At 36.0% G+C, this 16,500-nt stretch overlaps 1 long non-coding RNA gene across 4 annotated transcripts in view; it reads right to left on the reverse strand.

Annotated features, from left to right (window-relative positions):
• Window positions 1-400: 400 nt before the first annotated feature.
• Window positions 401-16,500, reverse strand: part of LOC143665448 (uncharacterized) — a 128,595-nt gene continuing 112,495 nt past the window's right edge. For all 4 annotated transcript variants that reach the window (XR_013166974.1, XR_013166975.1, XR_013166972.1 and 1 more), the window contains one exon: window positions 401-1,881. This is a non-coding gene — a long non-coding RNA (uncharacterized LOC143665448). The remainder of the gene's footprint in view (window positions 1,882-16,500) is intronic.

Consider the following 16,500-nt stretch of genomic DNA (forward strand, 5'->3'; position numbering starts at 1 on the left):
GCTGGAATTGGTTTATTACATTTTTTAAGAAATGACCATATCATTGTGGAAAAATTGAACCTTTCTATAGAAGAAAACGCTGAATAGTCTATACTTTTCTGTTGACCTTCACCTGGGCATCAGCAAGCAGAGATCCTGTCTCTGGGTATAGTATCAAGGTGATGAACTTTCTATGCATTCAGTGTTCAAGGTACTCTTCATTGGGTTGCCTTTCAATATTAATATATTTCTTCCTCAGTAGCCTGTCACAGACTCAAATATCATGCACTGTTTTCAGCACAGAATTTTAAACCTATGTATCTTTCTTCCCATATCTATGTCATCAACTCTATGAATCATGTGAGATTTCCCAATCAGATCAAGGAGAGAAATGTGGAGGAAAGAAAGAAAACATCCCCAAGGCACAAGTTCAGGTAATGTAAATAACCACATAAAATAAGAAACGATATCCATGCAATATATATACAATAAGGACCCATCTAATTGCATGTCAGTGTGGAGATATTACATTGGAGAGGACCCCTTTTTACACATTTATTAAGGAACTTTGTCACTCAGCCATACATCGATTCAAAATATGTTACCTCACAGTGGAGAAAAACTCTGTAAGTGCAATAAATGTAAGAAACCCTTCAAATGTAGGAAACATATTTAATAGAACCATAATTCTCACACTGGAGAGATATCCTAGAAATGAAATGAATGCAGGGAACAAATCAGAGAGCGAAGCTTTGTAGACACCTAAGAACTCAACAGAAGAGAAACCCTTTATACACAGTGAATGTGGAAAACACCTCAGCTGGAGTTCTCACCTTTATTTCCACAAAAAAAAACTGCATTGGAGAGAAATCATATATCTGTAACCAGTGTGGAATAACTTTCATTCATCCTTCCTCCTTCCGTCCACATAAATGAATTCACCATAGAGAGGAGCCATATGAAAGTCGTGTGTGGGAAAACCTTTGGTCAAAACTCTCATCTTAGCATGAGAGAATTCACTTTAGAGAGAAACCTATTAAACATGTAGAAGACAAGGCAATGTGCTATAACTGCTATATACTATTAATATATGTACATAGAAATTTATTAATAAAAATGGATAAATAAAAAGATAATTTGTAAAAAAAAAAAAAGACATGGGCAGATTTTTTCTCTAACCCTGGTAAGATGATTTTATGTGTAGGATTGCATATGCGTTGAGTAACTGACTTAAATTTTCCTGCTTAAATGCAGCGCCTAAATATTTCAATGGCAACTGTTGACTAAGTAGAGTTAATTGATACTTGAAGAAAAAAACAACATCAATTTAATAAGAACATTCAAGTCCATAGCATATATTTCATTTCTGAAAGGAAACTGATGAAGAAAATATCCTATATCTCCCCTTTATTTTCCTCTAAATTTTATAAAATATGATTCAAGATTCTGACTTCATCTCTGAGGAGGAATAACATTGTAAGCTAATTAACATTTGTGAGGCTTGATTTTCTAATTTTTAAAATGAGAATAATGTAGTTCTTACCTCAGAGGATTGAGATAATGGGTGATAATGCTAGTAAAATGCTCATCACATTGAATATTCTCAATAAAATTGCTATGGTTAAAATGAAAAAGCCAGTTGATATGTATAGAAGGATTATAATGAATCATGTATACCCAGGATAAAATTTGTCATTAAAGCTAGAACATGCTAAAGTTGAAATAAAACCATTTGAATTTAAATAAAAATGGAAGTGCAGTGCTTATCCTTTAAATCATTATTATTCATTCCAGGGCTCTCAGAGTATCTGATTAAAAGTATCAGGGACTGGGCGGGCAACAGTGGCTCAGTGGCAGAGTTCTCGTCTGTCATGCCACAGACATATGTTTGTTTCCCAGCGCCTGCCAATATAAAAAAAAAAAGTATTAGGGACCAAGAAATTCTGTGGTGGAAGTATTTCATCATATAAGAAAATATTGCAGGGAAAATGTTTAATAATTGGTTCTATAACAGAAAAATGAAAATAATTATAAGTTTGCTTATGAAGTACATTTCATCTTAATTTGATTTTTTCATCCAATCCTTAGAAAATCAACATTATTTTACCTGTAATAAATCAAATCTATGTTAATTATTAATGCTTTTAGGTTATATAAATATGTTTGTTACATTTTTTCCATGGCTACTTTAATATTAATCTAATTGGCAATTGTTTTGGCTTGCTAAAGCTGCTGGAATGCACTATACCAGAAATGGATTGTCCTTTACAAAGGGGATTTATTAGTTTACAGATTCACAGTTCTAAGCTGTGAAAATGTCCAAATTAAGTATCCAGAAAAAGCTATCTTGACTTTGAAGAAAGACCGCTGGCATCTGGAACGCCTCTGTCAACTGAGAAGGCACATGGTGTCAACTGCTTCTTGCTCCTTGTTGAGAGCTTTCAGCCCTTGCTTCCAGTGGCCTCTGCTCTGAGCTTCTGCCTGTCTCCAAGCATCTCCCCCTGGTCTCAGCCCTCTGCTGTCTATATTGGTTCTGGGCTTTCTCTCCATGTTTTCTGCCTTTTATTCTCTTCATACAGGGCTCCAGTAAAAGAAATAAGACCTACCTTGAATGGGTGGGTCACATCGACATTTTATTCAGAAGGTCCCACCCACAAGTGGGTGGGTCCCATCGCCATGAAAACAACCTAATCAAAAGGTCCCACCTACAGTAAGTCTGCCCTTAGAAAAATGGATTATAAGAGCATGGCTTTTCTAGGGTGGATAACAATTTCAAGTCAACACAGCAATTATGGATAAAAATCTTAAAATAAAATTAGTGAGGAGTCTAAAGATATGGAAACCAAAAATAACTCTTAAAGTAAACCTTTAAATGAACTCTAATTGCAAAATAAATGTAAAATTATTCATTGTGAAGTGAAAGATATAATTCAAAATATAATTATAGGGTGGTACAGTGATGGCTCAGTAACAGAATTCTTTCCTGCCATGCTGGAGACCCAGGTTCAATTCCCGGTGCCTGCCCATGCAAAAAAAAAAAAAAAAGGAAAAGGAAAAATACAGTTGTAGTATATATGTGGAAACAAAATTCACTGGTCTAAAATAAATGTCAAAATGTTTTTATATTTTTGCCACCTGATAAAAGAAAAATATACATTTTAAGATGATTAGTGACAATCCCAAGAAACTAAGTCATTTTGCTAGGTGTTTGCAACATAGCACACAACTGAGTGATTTCAATATAATTGTTGATATATAGGCAAAGGAGTCAGCACCCAAAAAAAGACTGTGCACACATTGCTATTTAATCATAGCCACCACTGCAAACAATTCTAAAGTCATTCACACAAAAACTGAACTTGAGAGAAAGTTACTCAAGCTAATACAACAAATAGCAGAGGCAGGATACAAACTCATCTCTGTGTGAGATTAGGAGGCATTAGAATATACTATATATTGTGTGTGCCATGTTTACTATAATATCAGTTACTTAGACATGAAGTTTATACCACAATTTTATCTAATTCTAAATGGTTCTCCAGAGTTTGTGTGGCCTAATCCTCAAGCCTGGTTCATTCCAGACTTTCATGTGAACCTCCAACCCACAGAGATTGGATGAAGCTTCACATTCACTCCTGAGATGGGTAATAGTAAAAACAAATGATGGCCTGCATAGTTTCACACTGCTCTGTCAGAATTGACGCCCGCTTCAAACAACCAAACCCTGAGAATAGAAAGTGATGGATGAATATCAGTATTACTTGAAGACATTTTGGACTTTGACTTTTCCTATATTTCCTGTTTGGCACATCTATTCCAGCCCTTCTGTTCACTGGCCAGGCTGCACCCCATCCTTTACAACACACACACAAAGAGGTTAGGAAATGTGAGGGTACAAGTAGCATTTGCAGGTTTAAAATAACCTGTTGACTCAGGTAGAAATATAATTTTCTTGATCTATGTATTTAATTTAGGAAATTGTTAACAGAAATAGGGATTTAATTGAAAAACTAAGTTTATTAGTTTGAAATCTGACAGAACGTGATATACTAGAACTGGAACAGCTTTTAAAAAGGGGAATTTAATAAGTTATGAGTTTATAATTCTAAGTGAATAAAAATGTCCAAACTAAGACATTCAGGAAAAGATACCTTAATTCAAGGAAGGGCAATGGGTCAGGAACACCTCTGTCAGATGGGAAGTTACATGCTGGCATCTGCTGGTCCCTTGCTCCTGGACTCTGTTGCCTTTGTCTTCTGTGGAGGCTCCTCACTTTGCTTCTCTGGGGCTGGCTTTCATCTCTTGGCTTCCCTTGGCTCTCCAAGGTTCTGGCTTGTTTAACATTTCATGGCAACGTGTGCTGGGCTCCAAGCATCTCCAAGCATCTGTGTTTCTCTTCATCAAGTGTTGTCATCTGTGTCAGCTCTGTTGTGAAATTTCTGTCATTTCTGAGGTTTCTAAAAAATGTTTCCCCTTTTAAAGACTCTAGTAAACTAATCAAGACCCACCTGGAATGGGTGGAGTCACATCTCCATTTAATCAAATGTCACACCCACAATTGGATATGTCACATCTCCGGTGGAGATCATCTAATCAAAAGATTTCACCCTGCAATATTGAATGAGGATTAAGAGAAATGGCTGCCCCCAGAAGATTGGATCAGGATTAAAACACAGCTTTTCTGGGATACATAATATTTTCAAACCATCACACTAAAATAGAGACATAGAGACATATTATCATTTTAATAAAACATATCTTAAATTTCATCTCACTTATACACTGAGTAAAGAGAAATGTATTTATTTCCAATATAGGTTTAAGTGATCAAAGCTGGCATCTTCAAAGAAAGAATAAGTATTAACCTACTTCAATAAATATGCTGAAATTAGAGATGAAAAAAACATATTCTTAATTGAGGAAATGAATTTGTGATTTTTATACTGAAAATATAGGGATCAGAAATGTTATTTAATCTGAAAACTTCTGAGGGAGATGGTAGAGTAAGGATGCCAGCACTCAATCCTTCTATCAAAACAGCAATTAAATAGGGAGAAATTGATTGAAACAACTATTCAAGGGCCCCAGAAGCCAGCAGAGCATTATATAGCATCCAGGGAAGAGCTGGAGGAAGAGGCTGATGGTAAAGCACAGTAAATTATCCTCTAGAGCAGTGGCTGCTGGCATTAATCCCCCAATTTTGTGGCAGGCTGCCTTGGAGTTCAGTCCCTGGATATCTTGGTGGGGACATAAAATTCCTCTTCCCCAGGAACAGAGGTGGGCACAGCAAATCATTGATCCAGCTTTTAATTAGCAAATTCAGATCACTGGGTCCCAACTCTGAGCTAGCCACAGAAAGAGTCTCAATGAATTTAAAAAGATTGAAATCATACAAAGCACTTCCTCTAGCCATAATGGAATGAAGCTGGAAACCAACAACAAGTAGAAGACTGGAACACTCACAAATGTATGGAAGTTAAACAGCAAACTCTTATACAGTGGGTCAAAGCAGAAATTTAAGGAATATCACTAAATATATTTAGACAAAGCAAATGAGAACACTGCATGTCAAAACATATGGAATGCAGTAAAGGTAGTGCTGAGAGGGAAATTTATACCCATAAACACTCATATTGAAAGAGAAGAAAGAATTAAAATCAAAGACCTAATTTCACACCTGTAAGAGGAATAAAAAGAACAGTACACTAATGCCAAAGCAAGCAGAAAGGAGGAAGTAACAAAAACTAGAGGAGAAATAAATGAAACCAAAAATAAAAAAATAGAGGAATAACAAAACCAAAAGGTGAATAAAATTGAAAAGCCATTAGCTAGACTGACAAATAAAAATGAAAGAAAATGCAAATAAATAAAATCAGAAATGAAAAGGGGACATACTTACCCCACAAAAACAAAAAGGATCATAAAAGGATACTATGAATAGTTGTTTGCCAAAAAAATTAAACAATCTAGATGAAGTGGACAAATTCCTAGAAATATATGAGCAACCTACACTGACTTGTGTAGAAATTGAAGACCACAACAGAGCAATTGCAAATAAAGAGATTGCATCAGTAGTCAAAAACCTCCCAACAAAGAAATATTGAGGACCTGATGGCTCTACAGGTGAATTTTACCAATATTCCAAGAAGGATTAGTACCAATTCTACTCAAACTCTTTCAAAAATTGAGTGAAGGGAACAGTACCTAACTTATTCTATGAGGCCAACAGAAATCTAATACCAAAGTCAGATGAAGATACTGCAAGAAGAGAAAATCAGAGACAAACTTTTCTAATGAATATAGATGCAAAAATCTTCAACAAAATACTTGGACGTTGAATCCAACAGCACCTTAAAGGAATTATACACCATGATCAAGTGGGTTTTATCCTAGGTATTCAAGGGTGTTTGAACATAAGAAAATCAATTAATGTAATACAAAACATTGACAAAAGGAAAGGGAAAAACCACATGATTTTCTTGATTGACATAGAGAAATAATTTGATAAAATCCAGCATCCTTTCTTGATAAAAACACTCCACAAATAAGAATAAAGTAAACTTCCTGAACATTACAAAAGGCATCTATGAAAAACCCAATACTCAATGGTTAAAGACTGAAAGTTTTCCCTCTGAGATACGGAACAAGACAAGGATGCTCACTGTCACAACTGTTATTCAGCATTGTGCTGGAAGTTCTGGCCAAGGCAGTTAAGCAAGAAAAAGAAATAAAAGACACCCAAATAGGAAAGGAAGAAGTAAAATTACACTATTTGCAGATGACGGTGCCTTCTATACAGAAAGTCCCAGAAAATTTACAACAATGATGCTAGAACTAATAAATGAGTTTGGCAAACTGGTGGGATACAAATTTAACATGCAAAAATCAGCAGGGTTTCTATAAATAGTAATGAGCAGAGCATGAAATGAAGAAAATTTCATTTATAATAGCAACTAAATGAATCAAATATCTAGAAATAAATTTGACCAAAGATGTAAAGGACGTGTACACAGAAAACTGCAAAGCATTGCTAAAAGAAATCAAAGGACGCCTAAATAAATGGAAGGACATTCCATGTTCATGAATTGGATGTCAGCCTACCCCAATTGATTTACAATTTCTATGCAGTCCTAACCGAAATTCCAACAGCCTACTTTTCAGAAATGGAAAAGCCAATAATCAGCTTTATTTGTAAGGGGAAGGGGACCCTAATAGCCAAAAACATTTTGAAATAGAAAAACAAAGTTGGAGGACTCACACTTTCTTTTTTAAAGCATATTACAAAAGTACAGTGGTCAAAAGAGCCATATGGAATCCAATTGAGAGTTCAGAAATAAACCCTTAAATTTATGGTGAAATGATTTTTAAAAATATTTTTACTGAGACATATTCACACATTTGCAGTCAACCATAGTATACAATCAATGGCTCACAGTATCACCACATAGTTGTCTATTCTTCACCATGATCATTTTTAGGACATTTGCATCACCCCAGAAAAAGAAATGAAGAGAAAACAGAAAAAACTCATACATCCCACACACTTATCCCTTCTTCTCATTGGCCACTAGTATTTGAATCTACCCAACCTTTTACCCTTTATCTCCCAAAATTATTTATTTTTTTTCACCCTTTTTGTTTTTACTCATCTGTCCATACCCTGGATAAAAGTTAAATCAGATACAATGTTTTCACAACCACACAGCCACATTGTAAAAGCTACATAGTTAAACTGCCTTCTTCAAGAAACAAGGCTACTGGATCACAGCTCTACAGTTTCAGACAGTTCCCTCTAGCCACTCCAATACACCATAGTCTAAAAAGGGATACCTATATAATGCATAGGAATAACCTCCAGGATAACTTCTCAACTCTGTTTGAAATCTCTCAGCCACTGAAACTTTATTTTGTTTCATTTCCCTGTTGCTCCTGTTGGTCAAGAAATCTTTCTCAATCCCATGATGCCAGGTTCCAACTCATACTGGCAGTCTTGTCCCACATTGCCAGGGAGATTTAAACTTCTGGGAAACATGTCCCACCTAGGAGAGAGGGTCAGTGAGTTCAACTGCCAAGTTGGCTTAAACAGCAAGGCCACATCTGAGCAAGTAAAGAGGCTCTCCAGGGTTGACTGTTAGACATGATTATCAGTAGGCTTAGCTTCTCCTTTGTAGGAATTAAGCTTCATAGGGGCAAGCTCCACGATCAAGAGCTCAGCTTAATGAGTTGGTTGTCCCCACTGCTTATGAGAATATCAGGAATTCACCAGATGGGGAAGTTGGATATTTCCTCCTTTCTCTTCAGTTCCCCAAGGGAATTTTGCAGATACCTTTTTTATTCTCTGCCCAAATTACTCTGGGATGTATTGGGGCATCACATTAACCTGTATAAACCAACAAGATCTCACACCCTTTTCCAGATTCCATGCAATTGTGCAAATAGAAAAAAATTACCTGAATTTATTTGGAAGTGGAGAGTACTCCAAATAATTAAAAATGTCTTGAAAAAGAAAAATGAAGTGGGAGGTCTAACACTACCTGAATTTAAAGCATATTACAAACTACAGTGGTCAAAAGAGCATGGTGCTGGCATAAAGATAGAAATACTGGCCAATGGAATTGAATTGAATGTTCAGAAATAGACCCTCTCATCTATGCACATTTTTTTTTTTTTTTTTTTTGCCAAGCAACAAGAATTGAACCTGGGTCTCTGGCATGGCAGGCAAAAATCCTGCCACTGAGCCACCATCGCACAGCCTGGACAATTGATCTTTGATGAGTCAGTTAAGTAAACCCACCTAGGACAGAGCAGTCTCTTCAATAAATGGTGTTTGGGAAACTGGATATCCCTATGCAAAGGAATGAAAGAGGATACGTATCTCATATCCTATACAAAAATTAACTCAAAATGGATCAATGACCTAAACATTAGCGTTAAGACCTTAAAAATTTTAGGAAAAATTTAGGGGAATATCTTATAAATCTTGTGATAGGAGGTGATTTCTTACATATTATACCCAAAGCACAATCAATGAAAAACATCATAGATAAATGGGATCTCCTCAAAATTAAATATGTTTGTACGTCAAAGAACTATGCCAGGAAAGTAAAAAGGCAGCCTACACATTGGGAGACAATATTTGGAAACCACATATTAGATAAGGGCCTATTACCCAAAATATATAAAGAGGTTCTTTAACTCAACAACAAAAAGACAAACAATCTAATTAAAATATGGGAAAAAGACACGAATAGACAATTTTAAGAACAGGAAATACAAATGGCTAAAAGGCACATGAAAAGATGCGAACTGATTTTTTAAAAATGCTCCCATGTCCACTCAGCGGTGTAAGAATAGCCTCTTCAAGAAGTGGTGTTGGAAGAACTGGACATCCAAATGCAAAAGAATGAAAGAGGACTCCTGTCACGTATCACATACAAAAGGTAACTCAGAATGGAACAATGACCTAAATATAAGAACTGGGACTATAACACCCCTAGAATAAAATATAAGGAAGTATCTTCAAGATCCTGTGGTAGGCAATGGTTTCTTAGACTTTATGCCCAAAGCACAAGTAACAAAAGAAAATAATGTATAAATGGGGCCTCCTCAAAATTAAAAACTGTTTTGCATCAAAAAAAGTATCATGAATGTGAAAAGGCAATGTATTCAGTGGGAGAAAATATTTGAAAACCACATACCTGATAAGGGTTTAATATCCAGAATGTGCTGTTTTGAAGGGATTATGTACACTAGAAAAGTCACGTCTTAATCCTAAACCAATTTTGTGCAGCAGCTTCTTTTAATTTCTATTCAGCATTGTACACTGGAAACTTGACTAGATTATCTCCACAGAGAGGTAACTTGCCAAACTGTGGGTATTAACTTGGATTTGAGGGATTGTGACTCACCCATTCCAGGTGGATCTTCATTAGTTTACTAGAATCCATTGAAAGAGGAAGGATTTTGGAAAAAACTTGAGATGCCAAGAGAACAGAGCCATGACAGAACAATGCGAACCATGAGAGGCCATGCAGCCAGAGACCTTGGAGATGAAGAAGGAAAATGTCCTTGGGGGAGCTTCATGAAACAAGAAACTTGGAGAGAAACCTCGCAGATGTTGCCATATTCATCACATGGCTTTCCAGCTGAGAGAGAAACCCTGAACTTCTTTGGCCTTTCTTGAGTGAAGGTAACCTCTTATCAGTGCCTTAATTTGGACATTTCTATAGCCTTGCTTTAATTTGAACATTTATACAACTTTAGAACTGTAAACTAGGAACTTAATGCATTTCCCTTCTTAAAAGACATTCCATTTCTGGTATATTGCATTACTGCAACTAGCAAACTAGAACACAGAATATATAAAGAAATCCTAAAACTCAACAGTAAAAAGGCAAACAACCTAATTCAAACATCGGTTAAAAGACTTAAAGAGACATTTCTTCAAAGAGGATGCACCAACGGCTTAAAAGCACATGTAAAGATATTCAATATTACTTGTGATTAGGGAAATACAAATAAACACAATGAATGGGGTAGATGTGGAGAAATAGGAACACTCATTTTGCAGGTGGGAATGCAAAATGGTGCATCCACTGTGGAAGACAGTTTGACAGTTCTTTAGGAAGCTAAAAAATAGAGTTACCATATGACCTGGCAGTACCACTACCAAGTATATGCATAAAAGCATTGAAAGTAGGGACACATGCAGATATTTGTACACAATGTTCATAGTGGCATATTCACAGATGCCAAAATATGGAAGCAACCCAAGCATACATCAACTCATGAATGGATAGACAATATGTGGTATATGCAGTAAATGAAATATTATTCAGCCATAAAAAGGAATGAAGTCCTGATGCATGAGACAATATGGATGAACTTTCTGTATATTATGTTGAATGAAATAAACCAGACACAAAAGGACAAATATTTTATTATCTCACTCTTATGAACTAATTATTATAAGTAAACGCAAGGAGCTAGAATCTAGAACTTGAGTTACCAGGAGGTAGATTGATGTTAGAGAATGAAGTATTAATGCTTAACTTGTACAGAATTTCTATCTAGGTTGAAGGTAAAGGTTGGAAATGAATGGTGGGGATGGTAGCTCATTGTCATGAGTGTAATCAAAAGCACTGAACTACAGAGACAGATGTGGTTAAGGTGAAACTTTAGAATGTATGTATTACCAGAATTAAAGTTAAAAGATAAAATAATGATTGTACAGCACAGTGAACCCTATTGCAGATGACTGGCTATAGTTAATACTAAAAGCATAATAGTGGTTTTTCATGAATTATAACAAATGTATTATAGTAATACAAGGTGTTAATAATAAGGTAATATATGGGGAAAATACACCTAAAGTAAATTATGGATGATATAGTATGATTTTAATAGTCTTTCATCAATTTTAACAAAGCTAAATACTGTTAAATAAAATAGAACAATGAAAAATGCTATCATCAATTGTAACAAATGTTCTACACCAATGCAATGTGTTGGAAGTAGAGTGGTATATGAGAATCCTGTATTTTATGCATAATTGTTTTGTAAACCCACAATTTCTCTAATAAAAATACATTTAATCTAAACTGTGTTGTGTGTATCATGTCAGGGATTTTTCATGTGCTATTTTATGTTTTACTCTTCACAATTTTATAATAAGGGGGTTACTAGTCCCCATTCTACAGTTGAGGAAACTGAAGTCCAACGAATCTAAATAACTTTGGTATGAATTAAGTGACAGAGCATGGGACACTGTTCACTTTACCTTCCACAATAAAGTTCACAGGAGAACTGTGCCTAAACAGGAAGTGTACCTCACACCCCAAGAGACTGGGAAGTCAAGAAATATTACCTACTGAAAGGCACACATATCAATAAATTTAATATCACAAGATTTCATCTGGTTAAAACATGAGTCTCCAAAGCAATAAAGTAAGGTATCGCCTTACCTTCACATTAAGAACATATATTTAATCACTAAACTTTCCTTTTTTGGATCCAGAGTTTCCCTTCATCCTGATCCCTTCATGTTATTGATATTGCTAGCATTAAAATCAGCAGATTCTAACTGTTGCCAATTTAATGACTTGTTATGAAAAATCTTCTGAATGATGGCATATTAGATTGAACCATGTCCTCCCACAAAGACATGTTCCAGTCCTAACCCCTGGTCCTACTATTATGAACTCATTTGTGAATAGCAGCTTCAAAGATCTTATTTAGATGAAGCCAAATTGAATCAGCATGACCTTAATCCATACGACTGGAGAAGTAATAAGCAGAGGAAATTCAGACACACTCAGTTAGTAGAAACCAGACAAGGAGACAAATAGTGCCATGATCTGGGAGCAGAGATCAACCCAGCACCAGAATGCTAATGAATCTGGGAGAAAGCATGGCCTGGCAGTACCTTGATTTCAGACTTTCAGCCTTCAAAACCATGAAATGATGAATTCCTTTTGTTTAAACCAATCAGTTTGAGGTATTTGTCATAGAAGTCCTAGCAAACCAAGACAGGTGGATTCCCTCAACCAAACGACAGGGGACCCTGGGGCAAAATGGTCAGATCCTACAGATAAGAATCCTCTATCTTAACACTTTTTTTCTGATTTTTTTAAAACCAGGAATCTCTGGTAATTAAGGATATGGCCAGAATCTTGGACAAAAGCCTGCAACCAAAACCTTTAAACACATTCTCTCTGAGTTTAAAATTTCATAAATTTGGGAAATAGTATCAAGACTTTTGGAGAATGTTACCCTCTGAGATATTTCTGGCATACTTTGGAGAGTAATAGTGTTTCCAAGATATACTGATAAAAGGCTGTGCATTATGTAGAAGGACAGGCTCAGGCACAATTAGCTTGTAGCATGTCCTTCCTGAAAAAATGTTATAAAGCAGAATAAAGCAACAAACCTGGCTCCAATATGCATTTTTGCATACCCAAGTGGTTTTTTCTTGATCTTTTTAAAGCAAATCAGCTTTTGTAAATGAAAATATTAGGATAGTGCTTTCAACCTCCATTTAACTTTGAGTTTTTGATATCACCTATTTAATTCCCTTCCACCTTACCGAAGACCGGGAGATTGAGCTCCATGTTAACTGAGTGAATGAATGACCGTGGGTTCTAGCAGGTAAGAGGTCTAAGGTAAGAGTTGCCATTTGAAAACAGCAAGAATGCTAGAATCAACATGATGAGCATAGAATCATGATCTATAAACAAAGGAAACTGTACAGGGCCTAAATTAAAAGGAGCAGAGAATATAAGTCCAACACCACAGAACAAATAGTTAAGAGATTGCAAAAACAGATTTGAGCAAAATAAGTCAAGAATTAGTTAATATTGGTTTTAAGCAATTTCCCCAAAGCACTGACTGAATTAGCAGCTCTCATAAAGAGTTGTATTCTGATTGAGTACCTACTTCCTGGGTGCATGTTCCAGGAAATACTGTCCTATATTTCCCTAGGAAAAAAATCAATATCACTTAGAGCTTAGAGGTATCATGACTGCTTTCCAGATGTTTCTCTTTCCAAATATTGAGGCTGGCTTTGGTACACATGGGGTCTGATATGTCCCACACCATGTATACTGTTTCCTTATCATGGGTCCTTGGAGGTGGGCCCTGTGGCCTGGAAATATGCACTATTAGAATTCCAACAGAAATACTAAGGAATAGGAAGGAAGACACAAGGGGTATTGGAGGATTCCAGCATCTTGGTCTGGTATTTATGAAATATTCCTGGTTTCTCCTGAGAGAGCAGGAATGTCCTACGCAGGAGTACCTGATCTCTAAGGCCCAGACTTGCATCCTCTGCTTTCAAGTCTACCATGGTGTGAAAACCAAGGAATGGATGCCAACTTCACAGAATTTCCAAATCACACATCTTTACTTTCCCCCCTTTTGCACACACTTTATTTGGAGACAAGGGCTCCATGAATGAATGACAGCACTGAGCCAAGTTAATATCTACTTACTCACAAGTTGAACACAATGTGGACCCCATTGCTAGTGATATTTTGGGTGGTTATAACCTCTTAGAGTCAGTGGCTTCACAATTACAAAGGTCATCACAGATTTTTAGGATCATGGAGTAGGTTGATTTTTTAATTAATGGAAGTAGAAGTAAAATCTTGCCCCCACCCATCCCCTACAGAAAAAGATAGGCTTAGGGAAGCCATCTGCTAAACTAAGGTATAATCTGAAAACTAGAGGGCTTTCCCTTCAACATTTTAAGACTATCACCTCTTACAGACAGTACTGAAAATCAGTGCAGGTTTTTGTAATCATGATAGAATTGCAAAGACTGAATAAAAAATTTGAACAGGTGTCCTGTGTCAAATTCAGATCCTTGACAAGAAAAGAATAGAACAAAGAGATCTGAGATGGGGCTATTTGTTATGTGAGGCAAATTTTCCTGCATCACCCAAGTTGGTAGAACCATTTGCCTTTCATCTAGACAAGGTCAGCAACTTTTTGGCTGAAAACTGAGCTGTTCTCAATGGAAGAAGATGCCTCTAAAGATGACACCTGTTCTCTTCTAGACTTGTTCCAGTGACCGTCGTTGTCTCCAGGCAAATGTTTCATGTATTAGCATAGCTGCAGTAGTGAAAAATAAAAGTCCCTTTTCCAGGAAGAAATGTCTAACATGAAAAAGAAATTGGAGTACTTGGTAAATTGTATTGGCAGGAAATAGGGGGACACATGGTTGAGTAGATCTTCAGAGTGTTGGACTGGAGTCTGAAACAGAATATCAACATGGATAGGAAAAAATTTATTGTCATTAGTTTACTCATCCATGAACTGATGCTTAATATTGTGAGAACACCTGGAGCCAGTTCTAATCACCTGCTCTTGTGACTCCTTAAAGTTGCACGGAATGGTGACCTGCTGTCAATATGTGGAGATACTGAAATCCCTTAGCATAGACATGAGAAAGGGAGTCAGAGATTCTTGAAGTTGGCACTAGAATGTTAAAACACTGTAAATTAGGTGGCAGAACCTCCCTGATTTGAAGTTTCCACATTTGTAAAAGAAATATAACTATACCTTGGATTAGACTATAAACTCCTTAGCACCAGGGACTATAGTTTACTTCACTATTATATTTCCTGTTTCTTTCAGAACATCACAAAAATTTGTCAGTGAAGGAATGGGATTTTTGTAATGGTTCGAGTGAGATAATATACCAAACATGGATACATATAATTTTATGTACATAAATACATATATCTGGCATATAAAAATTGCTCATTACATGAAAATTCTCTCTTCTTCACCTGCTTTCCTTTAAATTGACCTCCTAACATCTTGCGGTTCCACTCTCTACAAAGAGAATTACATAAACTATCCAACTTAAAGCAATTATTATCTTCTACATTTTCTATTTCAATGACCTTTAACCCTGCTCCTATACCATTATCCACAGGACAGCTGCCAGAATTATCTTTCTAAATCTCAGATCTAATCATACTAATACACGCTTTCCATTTACTTTAGGTCAAATTCAAATCCTTGTCCTGAAAATCAATGCCAATTTATCGATATGGTAGAAACAGTTTGGACTAAGAGTTTGCAAGTGCTTGGGACAAGGTTGTAACTCCTTAAACAATTGTTAATTTTCAGCTAGATCTAATTCCCAGCTTTACCATTTTTTACAGAAGCAATATGGGTAACTTCTCTAAAAATCCTTCTCTTATCTTTAAACATTGAATATTAATGTCTGACATAGAGGTGTTGTCATAGTACAGAATAAAAGAGAGAAAATATGTGGCGCATCTAGGATGTGACAGCACCAGACTAGCTGTGAACATACATATGGTCATTTATCTTGCTATACTCCTGTCACCTCCCTTTCAACTCATGTTGAGAATTACTCAAAGTTTCCAGTTTTTGAAGATGGAGTTGATTGATGGTGAGAATATCCACAACAATCTAGCTAATATCTGCAAAATACTTACTCTAGGCACTGCTCCTACCATCCCCACATCTGGAATGTCCTGAATCCCACCAAGAAAACCCTTAATATTTCATCTTAAATCATCCAGCTGTTCCATGCAAACATAGGATTGCCTCTTCTTAAATCCATACAACTTACTGCTAAACTTCGTTATAATAAGGAGCACATTGTAAAGTAACTCATAAACCATTGGAATGTATACTCTCTTGGAAGGAAATGCCATTTGGTCATTTCCATGTCATCTAAAACCTAAAGAGACTCTGGCTCAAAGGCACATGCCCAATACATGAATTAAAAAGTCGCAATTTCATCAATTTGGAAAAAAGCTTTAACATTTTCATGACAAAGATCAGTTCACCTCAAAACTGTAGGTAAAATGTCAAACGTCATTTATAAAATAGCAAAAGAATATTAATCTCACAGAATGGAAGACCATCATATCAGAGGATATGAAAAATAGATTATTTACTGGTTCATATCTAGACATTAAAGAAGATTTTCTCATAAACCTTATGAAATATTTAGCATCATAAAAGAATGAAGACAGCACA

This window comes from Tamandua tetradactyla, chromosome 21 (genome assembly GCF_023851605.1).
Source record: "Tamandua tetradactyla isolate mTamTet1 chromosome 21, mTamTet1.pri, whole genome shotgun sequence".
NCBI lineage: Eukaryota > Metazoa > Chordata > Mammalia > Pilosa > Myrmecophagidae > Tamandua > Tamandua tetradactyla.